The sequence below is a fragment of the Lepeophtheirus salmonis genome, chromosome 11, assembly GCF_016086655.4.
Source record: "Lepeophtheirus salmonis chromosome 11, UVic_Lsal_1.4, whole genome shotgun sequence".
Taxonomy (NCBI): domain Eukaryota; kingdom Metazoa; phylum Arthropoda; class Copepoda; order Siphonostomatoida; family Caligidae; genus Lepeophtheirus; species Lepeophtheirus salmonis.
In genome coordinates this window covers 18,791,979-18,814,800 of record NC_052141.2, presented here as the reverse complement: position 1 = coordinate 18,814,800, position 22,822 = coordinate 18,791,979, and the positions used below count along the sequence as shown (strand labels likewise).

General features: G+C 30.6%; 1 long non-coding RNA gene across 1 annotated transcript; it reads left to right on the top strand.

The window, feature by feature from the left end:
- The first annotated feature begins 20,113 nt into the window (after positions 1–20,113).
- Positions 20,114–21,189, top strand: LOC139906538 (uncharacterized). Its single transcript, XR_011782145.1, has 2 exons — positions 20,114–20,522; positions 20,771–21,189. It is a non-coding gene; the product is annotated as an uncharacterized lncRNA (long non-coding RNA).
- Positions 21,190–22,822: the final 1,633 nt, after the last annotated feature.

Sequence of the window (22,822 nt, the reverse complement as noted above, 5' to 3'; positions counted from 1 at the left end):
ATTTTATGCACCATTGTTTCACACCCAGCCGATACAATTGTGTCATATATGAATAAGGCTATGGGGGCTATTGGGTTATCTGGAATTTTGTCTGGGATTGAACGAAGAATTGGCATAATGGGTACTCTTACTGCACTTCAATGGTTTATTAATCACTTTGTCAATGTGTTTCTTTATCATTCAATAACTTCCCCCACCCCAAATACCATAATAGATCAAAAAGAAGTTTATATACAACATATTGGGGAGTCATCTAGGTACAAGATATTATACACGTTAATCGTTGACTATACATCAATTTATTCCTATAAATCGCAATGTTAGAAAAAATTATTTTAATAAATTAAGCGTAATTTTTTATGCATAAAAAAAAAAGTATAGTTTTTGTGTGCAGTAATTATCTTGCAATTTATATTTTTGCTCATAAAATAAATAAAGAGAATATGTGAAACTATTCATTTAGAAATAAGAGATTATTTTTATTTGAAATTCATTCATATTTTTCCATGACCAACATCTTATTCACTTTTTTGTGTCCCTAATTAAACCTTTATACAATTGTTCATATAGGCATGCACTTGGTTAAGAGTTTTTGCCTAGCAAAAGATTTAATTATCATTTTTTATGCAAATTATTTGAAGATCGATCGAACTATTCATAATTAAAGTTGTTGTAAGAATCGTAGAATAAACTTAAAATAGATTTAGAAAAAATTAATAATAATTACTTGTTAAGGAATTCTGGAAGTGATATATTCTATCATAGTGTAAATTTTTAAAATCATAGTAAGAATGTGATTTGTTGTAAGCAAAATGTTTGGACTACTTTTGTGTCAGAAAAAAATGGCAATAGTTACCAAGTAGAATAAATCACACAATATGTTTCAGCTGATAATGGATATAAAAAAACTCTTTATTTTCTATAATGTATCAATTTATAACTCAAATATTAGAATTACTTTCAGAAAAATTAAAGAAACACCCATGGAGCCCAGATAGGAGCTGGTTGATTAACCTATCGCCAGTATCAGTATTACACATTTATACATATATAAGAAGATATATGTGATTTGGAACAATATTTTTTATTTCATTATTGAGTTCCAACTTGAAAAATTATATAAATATAATGTAATAAAATTATTTTGTATTTACATGAACAATATTTCTATATCAAGAATAATTACAAATGTTAATTGTTAAATTAATTCTGTTATTCCTAATAATTATGGAAGCAAAGAGAATGTAGCCCAATATTCTACGGAGAACGCTCAAATTTTACATTTCCTTCGAATATTGAATTTTTGCAACAACTTAATAGGGAAATATATTTTAAAATGTCGAACTATAACCGCTTTTCAAGCGTTTGCAAGCCTCTTTAAAAATCGGTCTTTAGGACTGTCGGTTTTTGCAATTTTCCAAATAAATATCAATGGTTTATATAAACCAATTAAGATGTATGAGATATAAATTAATTCGTTGCACAAAGATAAAAATTATGTTCATTATAATACAAATCTAATATATTTTTATTTAGTTTATTTTAATATATAACATTCTTTCTTCTAATTATCCCTCTACAAACACCTGTTATTGCATCGAAGGGATCAACTTCCCCCATACCATTATTATATTTGGAAACGCTATTACAAGCTATCACTCACTTACTCTCAACTCTTCTCAAAAATAATACCAAATATAAATAATATCTATATATTGAATGTGAATGTCGTTTTGGTATTCAAGAAAAGCGGCACTTAAATAGCGTTTTAACACTTCAACCGTACAACCTGAAGGCCAAGGTGTATTTTGGATGTTAGAAGGGTCCTTTGATGTCCAGGGAAGCTGCAGTGGAAGAATTTGACCTACCTCGGGTACCAACGTCTTACACCTGTGGGAGAGGTATATTCTAGCATATTAGAAGGGGTTCTTAGCAAATGTAGCAGCAGGCAGCTTAAACTTCCTTATGTAGCAGTACTTCACCTATACAATCTAGGAGCTGGCCTGTATTTTGGGATATTAGGAGGTTTCTTTGATGCTCAGAGAAGGAGTGGCAAAGAAACTTAACTTATACTCATAAAACCTGCATGAGACTAATTCTTAAAATTTTAGGCTCGTTCTTTTTTATTTTTTATTAATTAAAAGCCTTCTTAATTAGTTTTAATTTTGACTGTCCAGTGTAACGCCAGTCCAATTTATTCTAGTTACTATTATAATCGTTCAACTACATGTAACTAAAAAGTAATTAAATATGGATTAATATTGAGGTTTCTTTATAATCAAAAGTAAATTGTTCATTCATCGAGTCTCAGCACTAGTAGTAAGCCAATTCTTCTTCTTTATATTCCATAATTGTGAATAACTGTTTCTCAAGAATTTACATGAGCTTATTCTAATTCAACCAGTTCACGTTCTGAACACTGATTAGAGGAAAAGAACAGAAAAATTAACAGCATACAAAAGAAATTGTGTTATTTTTTGTATTATTGAGTGAATATTTTCTTGTATGGCACTTTAAGGGATTTATTTTTTTTTGGTAAGTAAATGAAAGGGAGTAAAAATTGAAATTTAATTTAAGGTGAAAATGAGGTAGATGAAAAATATATGTTTAAAAAGAAGGTTAAATGATAATTATACGAAGGAATGGAAAGTAAAGAAAATGAAAAAAAATATATATTAATGTAATGAGAAATTAATCCTTAAATGAAAAAAAAATTACTTACAAAAAAAATAAAAAAAGTAACTCTAAGTAATGTTTGTTCCTCCTCATCTATCTTCTTCTTTCTTAGATGAGAGAGCGATGAAAGTAAGAAAAAAATAAAGCATATAAAGAAATAAAACTAAATAGATAAGATTGTTTTTATGTTGACACACACCAAATGTAAGTTTTAGAAGTCTAATGGATCCTCAAATCCAGAGATTAATGTAACAATTTAAAAAGAGATTAACAAATTTCTTTAGATTAACCTATCTATTATAAGCTTAAAAAGTATTTCAACACATATTGAATTGCATATTTGCAGGATTTAACTATCTCCTATGCCATCCCGGCTTCAAAAAAATAAATGCAGATATTTGAAAAAATAATGCAATTTGCTACTTTTATCCACAATAGCATTAGCATTTCCGACATTGTTGAACAGTTTGGGATATTAATATAATTTTTAAACGCTTAAAAAGGGGGAGGAAACCTGGATGATCCCCTTTTCTCAGAACAGCTAGTCATATTTGATCCTGAGACTAAGAAAATGCATTTCGATATAAGCCAGAGATATCCATGGTAGAACATGTCCGAAAGAAGTCAGTGTGTTCAGCTACTGCCAACAGTTCTTTCAAGGCTGCCGGATTTGTGTTCTTTAGATATCCAGAGAAGACTTTCCTGTCTAAAAAAGGTATAGGAAAAATCAATTTCGAATGTGGTCCTTGCCTCTGGAATTTTATTTTGAACAAAGTAAATTTCGTTTTATTTTTCTTAGATGAAAAAAACATTCAATATTGATCCGGTCATAAATAGGTAAAAGGGTAGCCATTATGAAATTTGCTGCAAATATAGGACGAAATATCTTGCACCAGTAATGTTGCAACCAATCTAGTAGGCCAAATACGATCCACTACTGAGGTTCCAATTTAATCTAAAAAATGATAAGAGAATTGTTGACAATGAGATAACTTTGAAAAAGTCATTGGCGGCACATCGTCGTTCGAATAAAAAAGATGATTTTATTCGAGACAATTTTGCAAAAAGAGTATTCTTAAAAAAGAGTAACCGTGAGTAATTCGATGGAGGAAAAAAATTGTGAAAATTTCATAGGAAGACATATTAGGGATCAAAACACCAATGATGGTAATGAATATTAATCATTTTTCCACTGGGAAAGAGGCTGGCTTCAATTCTAATTGTGTACAAATAAATATTGGTAAAAAAATTTTAGCAAGTTACGAACTGTGTAAGGTAATTGATGAAAATGAAATCATAATGCCACTTCTTACTGAGCCACGTAAAAAAAATAGCCGTTTTATCCATAAGCATCCATCTTATGACAATTTTTTACATCAATGTTCCACAGAAATTATCGTAAGGACAGGCATTATGTTTTCGAAATGTTTAAAGGCATTCAGTTTAGTTGATGATTGTAATGAAGAAATGGTGACAATAACAATATCAGCAAAAGAAACCACAGATTGTGGAGGTATCATTTTATGTGGATATAACGTTATAATGTACCTTTCAATTGTTTGAAAAATTGATAAAAAAGTTTAAAAAAGAGTGCACACCCATTTTAATAGGTATGGACACTAATCCACATTATCTGTTGATGAAAACACAAATAAGAGAGGTGAAGAAACAGAAGGAATGTGTGCATCACTTGGATTGAACATGTGGAACGAGGGGAGATAGTTTACATTTGTAGGAGAAAAAGATTTTTCAATTATACATGAAGCCCTCCTTCACGACTACATACTTCCCAATGTCTCTGTGTGGGGTGTTTCCGAAAAATAATCAATATCTCACATGGAAACGGATAAAAGACACAACGTGTCGACAAGCAAATTTCTTTTTGGAGGGACCTTGTTCGGAATGGAAACTTTTTTAAAACAAGAAATCATCTCTAAAAATTATAATTTTATTTATTAAATAGCTTAGTTTCTTATGGAAGCACTAAATATCGCGGGAATGGTGGAAGATACACCATGCGGACTGTGTGGAGATTATGAAAACACAATGGAGACTCAAATTCATTTCTCCATCATTTGAAAATGTAAGGAGATACTATTAGTACATCAGACTATTATTGAAACTGGAAACCAATATAGATTCATTAGGAAGGAAAATTGTAAAGAAATATGTAATACTCAAAAGTATGTGGAAGAGTATCCCTATAATAATTGTGTTGTTTCAAAAAATGGAAACAATGTTGAAGATCAACCCTGGAAAATACTGCATATTATCGAATATCTTAAAGCAAGAAAAGAAAGTGAGACTTGCAGTGAAAAAGTTAAGGATTTCAAGACAGAAGCACAGACAAGAATGTTTGATATTGCAGCCTGTAAGTGTGCACTACTCCCAATTGTTGTTGCTTTAAAACCAAAAAAAAATCCTAAAGCAGAACATACCTTCATATAAGTTCAAACAACATAGAGGAAAATGGATATAGGTGGAGTGGACTGGAAATCAACAAATATTATATCAACTAGAATTGGCAAAAAAAAAAGAATATTCATATGGCTAACAGAAAGATAAAACAAAAAAATTGATACTAATAAAGGATAAATAATTTGAGGGCAAGATTATAACCAATCACCAAATTGAAGAGAGGGTATATACTGCAGAAACAAAATTTAAGAGGTTACTTCTAGAATAAGGCACAGGCTCCCGAAAGAAGAATAAAATTAATCATTTACCTACGCTTGCAATAGCCTATGATCGTGGTACAGTATCTTTTCGAAGTGCAGTATTATTTGCTAGTTTACTGTTGCAGGGATATTGTAATTGCGTCTAGTAAAGATACACATGATATTATTGACAGAAACAAAGTCAGACAAGCTAGACAAAAGAAGATATTTCCTTTTCGAAAAGATCAAGTGACAGCCAAAATTTATTTTGAGTGTCAAAAGGATCAAGCAAAAACATAGCTAGCAAATATTGTCAGAAAAGGTTACTTGAAGAACATATAACTCTAGTGCAAGAGCCAGAATTAAAATTCATAAGCCATTCTAGAGGGAAATCTGGATCAGAAAAGGATTTTTTGAAAATGTGGAAAATAATTATGTTGATTGGACTAAAATAAAGTTAATAGGCTGTGATGGAACTACTGTAAATACTGGCGTAAAAGAAGGAGCCATAAGACTAATTCATTGTGAAACTGAACAAATCAATTCATCATTCCATTAGTCAGCTACACGTCAATGAACTCCCACTTCGTCATATGATGGAAAGACTTGTGATTAAAACATGGATACTGGTTCGATTGGCAACAATTACAAACTTGTGAGGGGAAAGCAATTGTCATATATAAAATAATTCATGCGAGGGTACCATGTGTGGATTTCGAAGATAGAAGTACTGACCAAAAATTTACATAGCAATAACAAAAGGATCTTGTCCACCAGACTATTTGCAATCCAGGAAAGATAACCCAATCTAGTTAGATAACTACCACAATTCACATACACTAAGGAACCTTCTAAGAATCTACTTACAATTGTGCATTAGATAATGACTATGAATGGTCCTATGTGGTTCTTAATAAGCAGAATTCGTCATATGTTACTGGTCCAGTCATGTATTGAAGTCTATTGAGCTCACTGGAAGTCTGGTGCAAAAGGTTGAGTCAGTAGTTTTTTATGTCATTTAAAGAAATTCAAACTTTTCACAATCAGAGAACATTCTTTTCTTTTTTTTCTTTTTTCTTTGGCCCTTTATTAAAATTTAATACATCAATATAAAGATAAAAATAATAATAAAATGCATCAAGAGGGATTGCAATAAAATAAGTCATAAATAAACGTTATAGTTTTAAATTAACCCTTTAGATCAAGGACCAACCCTTCAAAATATTAACAACATATGTTTTGTAGCGACTAAATAAAAATATACTTATGTCTATCTCTACAAATATGACTATATAAAAAAGGAAATGATAAAATTAAAACAGACGAATAAAAAACAACTAATTTCTTTGATATTCATGATCATTGCAGGAAAAATCGAACAATGTCTGTAGAGTATTTCAATTATCTATCCTCTTAATGAAGGATCCTTAAGGAAAAGGCTGCCTACCTTACTGCAAATGCAATAACAATTGTCCTCAGTGAGTGAAAACTTATTGGACACCCAGAAATGAGGCAGCTAGCTATAGATAACATTTTTGTTTCAAGAATTGATGAGGATAACGTGGAAATAAAAGACCTGGGACAGAAGATAATAAAAAAGAAGACAATCCAAAAGCAGGAAAGACTCTGAGATTTTGGAGTACCAGATTTTCAACATTTATAATGAATTACATTGAGCTAATTGATGGGCACAGAACAAAAATCACAGGGCCACCACTGACACAGCCAATTACAGATGAAAACAAAGATAATCCCACAGAAGAAGAAATTACCAAAAGAGGTAAATATTATTCAATGAATTTCCTTGTCACAATCTATCAGTAGAAAGGATGACCAAAGAAATGACTGAAGCATCAATAAAAGTAAATAATAATGAAGCACGAGATGAATTCATTATGTAAAAACTACCAAGGAACGGGGTTAAGACACACAGACACCTCCACGTTGTAATCTCTTGATAAAGTTTTTGTAGAGATGAACTGAGAGCTATAAGAAATAAAAAAATATAGTTTAAATATAGTCATATTAACTATATAATATGTATTCAGATGTTTGATTTGTTTAAATACCCTGAGCAATAACAGTTAAAATCAAAATTAGAACTAAAATGTAAATTTTAAAAACTTAAATAATTGCAGGAATCTGAAAAAAAAAAAATATTACAGTAATATTTTAATTTATGTAATATGAAAGAATTGGGCACTATTGAATTAGTAAATATCAAAAAAAAGTTCAAAACTCTCATTTTTCGATCCGTCCTAAGGTATAGTGCGCCCTGTATACGTATATATACAGTTCGATTCTACATTCACACCCCAGAAATATTTAGTTAATAGGACTACATTGTTATTTCATGGATTAAAATATGTTTATATGATTTACAACATATTTGTATAGACACTCAATTATGTATAAAATATTGAGTAATTTTCATACAAACACATATACATAAATTATATTGTACTCACTGGATGGCTTTTAAGTTGAATCAATGTTACTTTTCAAACACTTCTTCACGACAATTAGTTTTTTTTTTTGTTTTTTTCTGCAAAAAAAAATGTTTTTACTTAATTCAGCCAAATTGTCAACTTACTAATTGGTCAAATTCTATATCATGGTCACATTATGAAATGCTTAATTTTCCTTAATGGAATATATCCATCCTCCTAGATTGAAAGAAGCAAGAGTTGTTGTTTTTGTTTTTTTTTTAGTTATTTTTTAAATATTCCTTTAATAAAATTACTCCTTCTAATCTAGGAATATTTTTAAAATCCATATACATAACGTATATTTCTTTCTCTAGGAATCGCCTGTGTGAAAACGTTCAGACATTCCATTCAAGAGAAAAACTTCTCCTGAGGGTGTTGTACATGAGCTACGGCGATTATTGAGATGATGATTATTTTAAATGAATGTATGAGAAGATTACTTTTAGTTAAAATTTACTCAAATCCATCGAATATGTAAAAAAATTAATCAGATATACACTGACAATTTATTTATTTACTTCTTAACTTTATATTTTATATTCCTTCATTAATTTCAAAAAAAAATAATCATAAATTTATAACTATACAAAAGGTAATATTTGTTTTATTACTTTATTAATAATTAAATTAAATATTTTAGAAGAAAATATAGACAAAAAATGAAGAAACGAAGAGTTTTTCTCTTAGATACTCTAATTTAATCTTCAGTACTATAACAAAGTAAAATAAATAATTTAAATATTTTTAAACCTTTTAATGAAATTTACAAGTTAATACGCTAAAACAAAAAAATTAATTATGCATTTTTTTATATTCATTATTATGTTGTAAGCTCATGTTTGCATTGTAAAAAATATATGACAAAAATGATAAATTATGGGATGAATAAGTTGAATAAGTTCTTAAGAATTGATAGTCAAATTCAAATTTAGTGTTTCATCTATAAATAAGGTCAATCTTACATTGAATTTGACTATCATTTCTGCAATGTGATCTTCCCTTTCAAATAATGAATTATTTAATTACATGAGGCAAGCTTCAATAAGATTGTGGATATGATAAGTCAGCGAGTTTTTATTTCAAAATAATAACTTTATTAGCAGATGAAAGATTTCGATTAGGTTTTTAATTAATTGAATACCAGAGATAGTGACATGAGTTCATATTATAAAAACCTTGGACTCGACATAATCTCATAATCAAAGTCTTACGACTTTTTTAGATTCGATAGTTAATACTAAAGACCTTTGTTTTGAAATAAAAAACCGGTTACCAAATAGGAAATCTATTCTCGTCAGCTGACGATACGTAGTTCAGTTAGCATATGCCGTCATTATATGAGGAGATAAAGAGCTATAAGTGGAACAAGGAGCTTTCGAGGTCCACCGTAGTCATGGCATTGGTTAATAATGGAGGTGAAATCTCCAATTCAACGATTGCTTCAACCTTAGGAGTGAATTTACGGACTGTTCAGCGTCTCCGTAAGAAGATAGAGGACACCTGGGATGTTGATAACACCATAAAGAGGGCACCCAAGGAGGAGGGCGCCGACAGGAAGGTCAGGGACACCGACTTTGTCGACAAGGTGAAGAAGATGGTTGAGGATGACCCTACCAGGTCCATGAAGGTCAGGGCAAGGGATCTGGGCTGCCATGAAATGTGGCAACAGGACTCAGCACCCTGCCGTGTGTCCAAAATCTCCATGCAGTGGTTAACCGAGAACTGTTGTGACGTCGTAACCAAGGATTTGTGGCCTCCTAACTCTCCCGACCTTAATCCTTTGGACTATTTCGTCTGGGGCTATGTCGAGAGACATACCAACAGACATCCCCATAGCACCAAGGCCATCCTGATGGACTCCATCAAGGAGGTATTCGGCAACATGGACAATGAGATGGTAAGAAGAGCCTGCGGCCGGTTCAGAGGCTGTATTGAGGCCTTTATTGATGCCAACGGTGATTATATCGAATGAATGACTACTCTATACCTATATGCTCGTCATAGTTTTAATTTTCCATAAAAAAGTTAAAAAATGTATATTTTGTGTTGTTTTTTGTAGAAAAATATTTTGGCCACAATTTGATCCCCGCTTCCTGTAGGTCTCTACTCATTAAAAACCCATAAAGAATATTAAAATTTGGAGGAAGATGTACCTACAAATGAAGTCAACATCATATTACAGTATCCACTCCGATGATTTATTGGAGTTAGTAATTACAAGTGTAGTCCAGGTACAATATTATTTTTTTGAAGCACTAAACATATTATATATATAAGTTCGATACAGAAAACCGAAAATTTTAATCAAGAAATAGATGGTTCGTAAAAAGGGAAAGTGAAAAGACCACCGAGTGAATTCACATTCGAAATCAGCTTGTCAAGTACAACTTGAATTGCGTTTGGAATTTGAAAGAAGTTTTTTTGCTGCCTTGTGTAATTTACTCTTGAAAAAAGTATTAAATTAAAGCAATCCATTTCTGCTTGTGGTAAAAAGATGATAAAAGAAGAAAACACAAAAGCAAAAAAAGTTTGTCATTTTTAGAAAACATTAAGGTCGTTCATAGATCTTTTAAATTCTTTAAAAATGTTTAAAATTTGTCAGTTATCATTTTCTATTTAAATGCATATTTTAAATCTATTAAGACTCAACAGTCAACATCTCAAAAATTAGAAAGTGGAAAATAGAATGTTACCTTCAAACTAGAAATGGAGTGATGTCAAAATATTTTTGGATCTGATGTACAATGTTATATTATTAAAAAATATTTTGTATCCCATATTCTTATACGATACTTTACAAATGATTAAATGTATTCGAATTAAAAACAATTTCTTTGTGATTTGTTTTGTTTGCAAACATATTCATTTCCTAAGGATACAATATATAGAAATGCAAAACAAAGCAAAAGCTAACATACCAAAAAAAACAATTTTTATATACTTTATAGAGTCTTCCTGAAAATACAGTAAATATACAGACAGAGCTGTATAAATTTTACCTGTATCCTCTGTAGAGATTTTCAAATCTAAACCCATGTATCTTGACGCAGCTGCAACCATTATACCATGTAACTCCATGCTATCCATTGGCTCATTCCAGGTCAACCTTTTGCATAGTAAGACTTCCAGTGAAGTATGCCAAATTACACCGAGATGTGGTTTGGCGAGTTTTTTATATGTTCTACTAAGTTCCATGCAACAAACTCATAAGCCATTAAATATTTTAAGAATTTATTTGAACACCCTGTATGACGGGCTGAGCAATAGTTACACACATTCTTTCTTCAAAAAAATTATCACTAAATAATGAAACTTTGCTTTATTGACGTAGATTTTACTTTAAATATTGAACATGTGGGTAACTATTTTAATTTTAATGTCTGTCAATATTTAGAAAGTAATACAAAAGGGCTGTACTGTTTTTATTTCATTAAAACTTTTTAAAGCTCCCCTTTGATCCTAAGGTAATTGATTGTATTGCTTTTTATAGAGAAAGTCATTAACATGAGCTTCTTTGCAGTGTTACATGAAAAATTCATCAACTGCGGGTGAAACATTGTATGTTGCTACAACAAAAGTCTTTGGTCATATAACAATCACAATTATAAACTCTTTTTTTATCTAACTAAAGTACTTTTAATAAGTTTTCAATAATTTAATATAAGACATGAGACAAGATAAATATTAATGATGATGGTCAAAGTACATTTTGTTTAGCACATGAATGCACATAATTGTTCTTATGAATAAATTGCTTTTTATTTCCAACATCCATCATTTAATATCGTAGTGTGTACAGGGTGCAAAAACTAAATTTCCTTTTTTTGAAAGACAAAAGACAGGTTCTAAATTTTAGAAAAGTGTTTTTTTTTTTTTTTAAATAATGATGATGCACATTTAAAGTTTTGTTTCAAATTGTTTTTAAAATCAAAATAGATAAGTGATACTATCCAATGTCAAATATGGAATTAACCAAACTTTGGTATTTTAATGTAGTGGGGATTTCTCTTTAAATGAGATCTCACATAGAGGTGTTGCAGAGATTATTATTTTGATTGTAAAATTTAATTGTAAACAAATCTTATACTTTGTATTATTTTTAAACATCATCATTAATGTGATACATTATTCATAATTATTCTGAGTATCAGGTGGAGGCTATTGATTGCCCTAGTAATATGTTTCAAAATAAAAAAGTCCCTTATAAATAAAAGATTTATTACTGCTCAAATGAATGACTTTATGACGTATTTATTTGGGAGAAAGAATTATTTCAGTGGTTAAATCTGCGGAAACTAAAAGTATTTTATCTTAAATTAATATTTGTAAAAAAGATTTTTTTACTCTTAATGAAAAGAAAAAAGAACAATAAAATTCAAGTTTTTAAACTAGCCCGGCTAAACTGATATGAGACCAATTAGATGAGTTTGACACCCTTTTTATTTTTTATTTTTAAATGTTACATGATTGATGATGATCCTTTATAAAATAAAACCATTACTCTTTTTCAATTCAAACCCTTTAAAATACGTTAAGTTGAGTTTTTTCATTATAATTGACCACACATAAAAAATTTATGGTAAAAACCCCACTCACAAAAAACAGATCTGATACTAAAAAAACTATTTATAGATTTGTAATTAGTGTAGTATGTAGAGGAAGATCAGCACACATTACTACACTTTTTGATTTTGCAAAATTGATTATAGTACATGTGTTTGACATAAATCGAAATGGTACAAAAATTGGCTAGAAAGAAAATTATTAAAAAGTGTTATAGTTACAAATTTCATTTTTATTATTATTCACGTACCGTTTTTTACATGACCATTCCCAAGTGGTACATTAAAGTCTGAGCACTTTGAATTTGAAACTTCAAAAAGGTATAATTTATTAATTCAATATAGAATTTAAAATAAAAAAATACTATAAATGGATGTGTGTCTGAGCTCTCTTTATCATAAATGTAGCCACCTTCAGCGGCAATATTGGCTTCCAGGCAGTGGTGGAAGGCCAGACAACCGCTGCGTATGTTGTCTTCTGTCACGTTGTGCAAGTGCTGGCTGATAGTGACTTTGAGGGTCTTGGTGTTTACATGAGGGACACTGCAGGCTTCAAAAGACTTTTTCCATCAACGTTTTTGAAAGCTCTCTAGACATTCTGGGGTGAAACCCCGACATCTCTTGCATGGGCCCTCATAGATTTGAGGGAATTGCCCTGGGCTGTTTTCTTTAACTCCTCCAGGTCTAGTTTTGCCTTTTTTGAAAGAGCCTTTCTTGTTCAACATTTTGGACTTTAAAGACTTTGAAAAATTCTGAGCCTCTCTCAATACCAAACGGTGAATAAATAGTGGATTGTACAACTTGCTCTATAATAAAACACAAAATAACGATGGATTAGGATTTTAGTTCTATATTTCGAAAGAATAATGTAATAAAGAAGAATATGAAAAAAAACCTCCAAACTTTTGGTAGGAAAAAATATGTGAATATGATCAAGGTTGCCAATAGAAGATTATATGGCCAAGTATATAAAGGCTCACATTCCAACAGGGGGTGTGTATAAAAAGTAAAGATCATACAAGGGTTAAAAAAATTACAAACAAAGAAACTGTATTATGTATAAATAAATATATTGATGTGTTTCAGACTATCGCCTTGTCCACTATTCACTTCCATTTGAAGAATGAAAAAGAAAGAGCTTCTACCTAACTATCATTAAATTATCATACAATTTTCATTTATTGGATAAGAATGGCAAAATATATGCCATTAGAGTGAGACAAGGAGATAGAAGCTGTTATGATGATATAATTGTGGACGTCGGAGGACGTTAGTCACCAGTCTGAAAAATACATCCTTAGGTGTAATTGGGCAGTACCTCTGGAGAATACTACAGTCCTCGGACTCCAAGTCGAGTCGAAAAAGGAAGTAGCATACCCATGGGAAGAAGGAACGAGGTAGAAGACATCGCCATCCATAGCGACAAACTGACAAAGCGTAAACTGGGTTCAATATGTGGTCGACTAGTAGGAACGTATCCCGTCCCGAGATACTTCAGGACTGAAACTAGTTTTATAAAGAAGTGTTGTTATGCAGAAGCATGGGGAAATTTATCAGGAGCTGTGTCTATGGGGACTCTCAAAGAAGTCCTCGCAGTGGAGTTGTAATAAAGGACGGTACCCCTATAAAGGAATGGCCTGGCTATGAAATCTGGCGGAGCTTAAATCAGTTATGAAAGGCATCAACATGGCACTAAAGTGGAACGCAAAATGCTTTGAAAAAATCATAGACTCGGCCACTGTATTTTCGTGGTTGTGTTCTTACAAAAAAAGGGACAAGGAAATCAAAGTGTCTGGCCACTGTGAGATGCTACTCAAGAGAAGACTAACTATCCTCACAGAAACCTTTGAAACGTACGAAGTGGAGTGGGAGGTGGAAAATGTACAGTGAAAAAAATATAACTGACAAATTAACAAGAGTACCGAAGGACTGGATTAAAAAAGATCATAGAACATCTATTAGAATCACAAAGTCTATTCACTGAAACATCATCGTGGGTCCTATATAAATCTCTACTTTGCAAGGAAAGTAAATCCTGACATAACGAAACAACAAGCCGAGGACGTCGTGAAGGCATGTCAACGATGCCAAAGCGTAGACCCTCGCCCATCTCCACGGCTGGTAGTAATTTAAGCGTTCATATAACTCCCTGGAAAGATAAGAAATAACTCTCGGTGATTGATTGTGGTATAAGACGGTTCATCAAATATTCGCTGAGCTTGGCCCCAAAGATGAAGTGTTGTTGAACAATGGAAGAACATTTAGATCCCTCAAATTTAAGGGTATTATTGGTGCATTTGACATCCATACAACACTAGCAACCAGTAATAGAAGCTGTCATTGTTATTTTTCCTTCTTGAGGAGAAAACATATAATCATTCATAAACATTAATCATGTATAAATAAGTAACTTCTGTAGATCATTTTTTTTATTTCTATGACCGTTGCACAATTTTTTGTATCAAACAAAACGTGCAATTCATATTTGAGCCTGGCACCTTCAAATTAACAAAAAAATATGAATAAATAGATCAGCCCCACAACAATTTACATATACACAACCATCTTTGATGAATATCACCATTCAATTGAATATAATAATTATTCATTCATATAATAGTAAATAGACTATAAAGGAAAGAGGCGTCATGTACATTTGTATAACTCAAAAGTAATGAATTTAATGATAGGGTTAGAACTAGTGTTGGATCGGTTTAAAAAATTAATAAGACTGCAGTCCTATCAGTTAGGTCTTAATAAAATTTGTCAGTCCAAGTATTAGTCGTCATAGATATTTTATACTAAATAAAGCAGCTGAAATTATGTAGTTAACTACTAGCTGGTTCAGTGTTCCAAAATAAGTCTTTAAAAAAATAAAAAAACATCACATATACATTTTTTGAAGTCTACGAACCCATAGCTATCCAAAAATGCAAATTTAAAAATCAGGGTTCTAGATCCACCTGAAATATGGGCTTGTACTTTTTGGTCAGAGGCAGTAAAATTTAAAAAAGAAAAGATAGTTTTAAAAAACGGATTTTTCAAAAAATCTTGCTTTATATTTGGGCGGTAAAACCATTTAATATTTAAAGTAAAGGGGTTTCCCCCATTTGGACCCACAAAGTCCCCAATTTGGTTATGATTTGACGAAGTTATGATCAATTTAAAAAATTTCAACAAATTAAATCATAACAAGCAATAACATTCAGGAAATAGCACTAATTTTCCATTATACTATCTTCATTTATAATACTTTTGTATAAAATGTTCATGTACTAAAAGTTTAACAATAACACTGGATCATTTTCAAAGCTTTTCCAAAATCATTATAAAACACCTACAAATCAACTGGACTTTAATGGATTTTATGGTCAAATGTGTTAGGAATTATAATGAACTACTGTTTTCCACAACTAGTCGGCATAATCACGGTTGCTACTTTTCCTTATGTCCAGGTATCCTTGAAATCCCTATGGAGAGACTCAACCGCTTGCTCACTGTAAGTCCCTAGTGGCTCTTGGTGTCAGTCAATAAATTGCTTGACATGCACAATGATACAGCGCCTTGGGGCCAATTGTAATTGCATTGTATTTGTAATCATTTTGAATCAAGAGTCTTGTCAAAACACTCTTGTTATAAATTTTCATATGAGCAAAGGGGATCAATATGTTTAAATAAATCTTTGGATATAATTTGCTCAGGAGTATCCAGCATGCAGAGCAAAAGTACACAATTGGGACCATTTAGTTGGACTTTGTGTTATCCTTCCCGAACTATCCCGAGGCTATCACAAATCATATTGACATTACTCAAAAATAGATGTAGTTCTGGTAGGGGAACTCAATCCAAAATGACAACATGATTGGATTGTCCAATTAGGGGTTCATGTATACAGACTGTGTAGTGATTGTTACACAAAGCACATGGTAAGAATTTTTCATCGTCATCAAAGTTATCTTTTCTTTTCAATTTTTATATTATATCCTTTGTTTTTTTAATTATTATGTCGATTTTTCCGTCTTTTGCTCTTGATAGACAATCATTTCTCGAAAGTTTGAGGGCAAATCCCTCTTCAATTATAATTTGTACGCCGCTGTAGATTTATGTTAATCTTCTGCATTTCCATAGTATGTGGTCGGTTATTTCTCTTATGAAACTGCAGAAGAAAAAAATAATCTACTCACCCGTCTTTGTAGTATTTCCCGACCGTTTCAAGAGTACACAAAAGTACATTGTACTTAAACCATTTCTCAAGAGCAGTTAGATACTTATTTTTAATCGCTTTGATGCTTAGCTGTGGAGTTCTGGGTATTTTTGGACAGCTTAAATAATCAATGAAAGGAGTAAGTATAGGCTGTCTTAGACATCTTCTCAGGTACCAGGTGGAGAAAATACTGATCTTGATTCTAAAATAAAGTATTTGGTCGCAATACTAGTAAAAAATGTACTAGGACTGACCTATAGAATGAAAAAGCTATCTGATTTAGAAGAGAGTTTTACTCTTAAATCTGCGGCTACTTCCAATATAAAGTCACCAGTAAAATTGTTGTTAAGACAATTTTTCAGAGGCATTTTCCATCCCAAGGAGACGTCAGTTTTTTTATTACTTCCCAAGACCCATCACAAACTCCTTTGAGTCTAGTCGAGAATCCGCCCAGTTTTTCAAAGACTTTGGATAGGATCGAGTATCGGAAGTGTATTTTAATCCTTTTGTAACTAAAAAGTGGTTCAATTGGACGCTCCAAAAGTGTTTTGTGTCCTACAATTTCTTGATCCAATAGGAGTTGAGGCATTTCCAAAATTTAGCAAATGATATCACGCTTAAGCCACAATACTTTATTGGATTGTGCATTCTTTGAGTTGATATATTTTTCTTTTTTAAGAGTTTAAGGAAAGAATTTTCAATTACACTAATCTAGGAAACTATATTTGAACAGAATTGAGACATTCAAAACAAGTGGGGGATTTTGGGCACAATGTACGTGTTCCATGCACTTATTCTATCCCATGTGTATAAATTTAGGTAAGCATAGTGGCTTATAGCTATTTTTATCCTTGAGAGTTTCTTGATAATTCATCAGCATGCTATCGGGGCCAACCCATGATCCTAATAATTTGAGGTTTTTCCAAAATTAAATTGTGCCCACTCTATGGATATTAGGGGGTCATAAGGACATAAAGTTCGGTTTTCTCATCATTCACAAAAAGACCACATTTGATGGAAAAACAAGAAGGCGTATAAACGTTTTAATTGATTTTAGAGTTTTGATAGGACCTCCTGAAAACACCATAGTTAGGTCAGGTCGTCTGCATAGAATAGACATTTTAAATTTCTGTCAGATAGTTGACATCCTTTTATTGTGGCTTCCGAGTCAACATCACGAATAAGTTTGTCTAAGCATATGATGAAAATTGTTGCAGACAGTGGATCCCCCTGGTAGACATCCCTTTTATTCTCAAAATAACTTCACTTGTCATAAAAGTTATGTATGGTTTTTCTATTTTTTTGCTAAGGTAACGCAGACCATTCAAATGATATCGTCTCCAAAACGTTTCCTGAACAGGCGTATTAGCATTAGCGTATGTTTTGAGAAGCCATACTGAGATTCATGTAATATTTTATCCAAGACATTTTTTATGCGATCTAAAATAATGTATGTAAAAATCTCACACCTGATTTCTCCATTACTATTGAGTCTCTTATGTCATTGGGAAACAAGTGCAAGATGGTTCTATATACTTAAACATTATGTGTTTCTCTTTTCTCGATATTTTAGTCTACAAGGCAAATTCTACTCTATTAATAGTTGTTTAAAACTGGAGAGTTCCACAAAAATAAATCATTCCCGAATGAATTGAGGAACAATGAATTATCATTTATTATCCACAGATCCTTCGTTGAAACTCTTGAAGCATGTTCGTTCCAAAGTCCACTTTTTTCTTCACTTATTCTGAAAAAATATTTCATTTTTAATCATTCGTCAGTTTCCTTGATGTATATAAGACATAAATCCCTTGGAAAGAAGTAGAAGTCAATCTTAGACTCTTAATGAATAGTCAGCCTTTTTTCTCGATACTTTTGTCTGGAGTGCATATCATATTTTGCTGTAATCTGCATAAAAAGATTTTGTAAATTGTTGAGTCCTAATTGATTATGTGATAACAAAATAAAAGTGACCTCTTAACTTCTTTAGACTTCGAAACTTAATTAGTCTAAATCATCTTCTAAAAAACTTAATTGCATATCATCATATTGGAATATTACCCCCATGAAGATTTTGGAGTTCCACACTAATAAAGATTATTAATAAATGTTTCCTATAAAAGTTCTTATATTTAATTATTAGTTATTTTCAAAATAATCCTTAATGACATAGATACCGACGTTCAAAATTAAAAAACTATATATATATTTTTTATCCAGCTTTTCTTTGGTTTATACCTATATAAATATATTATAAAAATGTATTATTATTTTAAGATATGAATAAAATACATACTTTTTTTAGAGTAAATCTTTTATTAAAGGAAAAAAAATGAAAATTCAAGATTTTGAAGATAATTTATGACTTTTTAATATAATTATCAAAATAATGTTGTTTTTACCCTTCAACACAATAGGAAGATAGGAATCTCCCATTTCTAATAAATCAACGAGCTTTGTACAGCATCGTTTTAGATTTGTCGAGGTCAATAAAATTTGTCGAGTTTTGGCTGGTGAGAATATCATATTGTAAAGCTGACTAGCATGTAACGTAGTTAATATGATAAACCTGATACACTTTTAGGACCACCCTTATTAACACTGTCTTGAAAAGTTTTGATGAGATCTCAATCTTCTCCAGAAAATTCAACACCATGAATTATTGATTTATCAAAAGTAAAAAAGATCGAGCAATCGTTATATTTCATTTTGAAAAACGTAATGATGGAAGAAGTTATGTATCCAGATATATAAAACTATAGATTAGCTTGAGATTCTTACTTAGTAAAGTCAGAATTTAAAAAAAACTGAAAATAAATATATGTATTTGTAATAATGGGACCAGTGCATACAAGTTATATGATTTGTTTTATTTTCACATTCATGCTTATTATTTGATTTTCATTTAATATTTTTAAGTTTCTAGCAATATAAGTATTTATTTATTCATTAAAAATATAGCAATAATATTAACATAATTGATTATATTATCTTAATTAAAATAAATGTATTGAAGAAGGTTCATTAATGACTTAACATATCCCTTCAATCCTAGGATATAACTAAATAATACTATTCAAAGTTTTTTCATCTTATTCTTTTTCTTCTTTACCTACTAAGGTAAGTATGAAAATAAGATGCAAGTCTCCCTATATTATGGGCTATGGCGTTACCTCGCTAACACAAAAATACCCTATGTATTTTATTGTCATTTGTCGATTGCTCATCGTGCTGGATACGTCATGGCTATTTCATAATGTATTATTTTTCATAAATACACAAAGTAATAAGTTATACTCTACTTATGCTCCGTTTCTAAAGGACAGGACTACAATTTCTTGTAGATCCCTCGTACTTTATAATATATTTATATTGTCCATGTTATTATTTATATGAATACATTTTGGATATCATATAGTAATACAAATTAAAAGCTACGCTTTTAATAAAATGTTACTAAGCACTACTATAATAATCTAACTAATAAAATACAATTTAGATTTAAACATTACAAAATATCTTTTAAAATGGTGAAGAAATAATATATGATGGTGATAGTCTAGGAGTACATACAAGGTGTATAGCAGTTGTTATGATTGACTTATTTGACTAATTACCACATGATTTCTGCCCTTATTTCTGTTTCTTTTTGGAGGAAAGGTTACGTGATAAAATAAAGATGACGATGTGTTATTTGGTCATAGACTACTAACTTCGTCATTTGAGTGGCTGAATTTATATCATAATTCATATTCTATTTGAAAAAAAAACAAGTTGGTTGCATAAATTGGAAGAATGGATTAAAAGTACCACTGTGAAAATATAAACGATTGTTTGTTAATATTACTATTTTTATTAATAAAATTTCCCCTCTCTTCTTTTTTGGTGTGGTATGATGAGCGCCCGCCCCCTACAACGTTTTTAACATAAATGGGTTAATAGTGAATACTTAATACATTTAAGAAGTCAGTAGAGAATTATTTTAAGGGATTTCAAAAAATTTTGATTTGAAGGAAGTAACTAACTTTATTTGTCAAACTGTTTCTCCTGATTTCAGAGATGCTAGTATTTTAAATATTTATTTTCTTTGAATAAAGTAATTTTATCATTATGGTTTCCCTTGGAAAATCTCTCCTCTTTCCTCTGTGTCTTTAATTAATTCAATGTTATTGTTTTGGATAGGTTACAAAAAATCAATTATAACCGAATCAAGGACTAAAATAGATTCCTACGATGTATATTGAGTGAAGAATTTCGTTGATACCAAACTGACTATAGGCTTTTATTTGTTGGATAAACACTAAGTTATTAACATCCCACTTTCGAGTGAAGGTTTTTTTTATAGATGACGTCATTACATCTCTTCTATATTTCATATTTTGTTTATCACTCATTTTGAACACAATTTTGCAAGTCCATTAATGTCTATGTCAGTCAATTGATTTTAAAAAAGAATTGTTTTTTTGATAAACAAAGTCTTAAAGTTTACAACATCATACCCATATTTTACTGGAGATTTCTGAAAGTTGACGAAAATTAACTTTTTTTTGATGAATTTTAAAAATTCGAATTTAAATGTATTAAAAGTGTTAAAATACGTAGTCATAGTTAAATTAGTTATTTTATACCTCTTGGCTATATAAATTTGAGATTTGGAAAACACAATTTTGTAAGTATAATAATGAATATGTCGGTTGATTGATTTTTATTAAATTTTGCTAAAAGATAGACAAAATTCTAAAATTTACCTTATCATATTTATATTTTACCGGAGGCTTCTGGAAGTGTACAAAAAATAACTATTTTTAAAAGGCAAATTTTAAAAATTCGTTTTTAAATATAGTAAAGCTATCAAAGCAAACAAAAATTACATAAAATTGTAAATCGAATCAAACGGAATAGTTAACTGGAAAAAAAAATAATGAATTCGCGGAGTTATTAGCGATAGAAAAAGTTGATATCTTATTATTTTTTTTTTTTTTTGAAAAAACAAAACAAACCTCTTAAAAATGGTATGACAATTATATTGTGATGCCAATGAGCTCTACAGTGAACCAAGGGTCAATCACATAACCTCATCTAGGGGAATGTGATTTCTTATGTCTAAAAATCAAATGGCAAAATTTAATTGGCTTTGTACTATATTACTCCATTTTTATTTCAACAGCATCAGAAAATCTATCTGAAGTCACGTGCTACAATTAATATATCTTCCACCAAGACAATATTTTTAAACTGAAATATAAATCTTTTTGATTAAAAAAACTTGGGTAGTGTATATTTTTCAGCCTGGAATTGCTACAAACCTTACCTTTAACATTTTTTTCACAAGATAATTACAAAAAAGTTATGAGAAGTAAAGTTTAGGTTGAACATTTTATCTGTTAAAGTTGGGAATCATTTTTTGGCAAAGGATGTACAATATATATAACATAAATCTTAATAGAGAATTAAAAAGGAGAGAGAGGATCAAAGGGTTGAATGATGATTCATTGATTAATCATATTAATATTATATTAGACAGTATTATAATTAATAGAAATTATAAAAGTTACAATTGTTAGGATTCTAAAATATAAGTGATAGGATTAAATTGATCAAATATGGGCAGTGCAGCATTTTGTCAGGTGATAGATGATAGTTTAAATAACATAAGGGTTGAATAGAAAAATGATCTGGAAGTACCACTTGGAAAATAAATAGGATTAGTCGTTACTTGAATTTATTTTCATTACATAGAAATTCCCGCTCTCCCATGGAGTAAAATACAACTGGTATAAGCTACAGCTTTTTTAACACATCTACAAGTAGACATTGACTACTGACTTACATTATCGTAGAAATATTGAGTTGAGTTGAGTCACATTCAGTAGTAAATCTCGCTTTTAATAAGTATCTGCATAGGTCATACAAAAATGGATTCTCTGTTATAAGGACTTTAGTCGTAATGCTATCACACTGTAGAGTTGAAAAATAAACATTAAAAGCGTATACAATCTAATCGAGGGAATTGACTGATTTTGAATAATGAAAAAGTTCCGAAAACCTTCCTCGACAATGTGAATGAGTTTTAGATATTAGTAGAACTCATTGACACAATAATATATGAATATTGATTAATGGGGAATACCCCCCACATATACCTATGACTTCAGACTCCCACATTGTTCCTCAGAAATTGTTATATTAAATAGTTAATAAATGCACAGAGGGCTGCCGTAACGAATTTCCTAT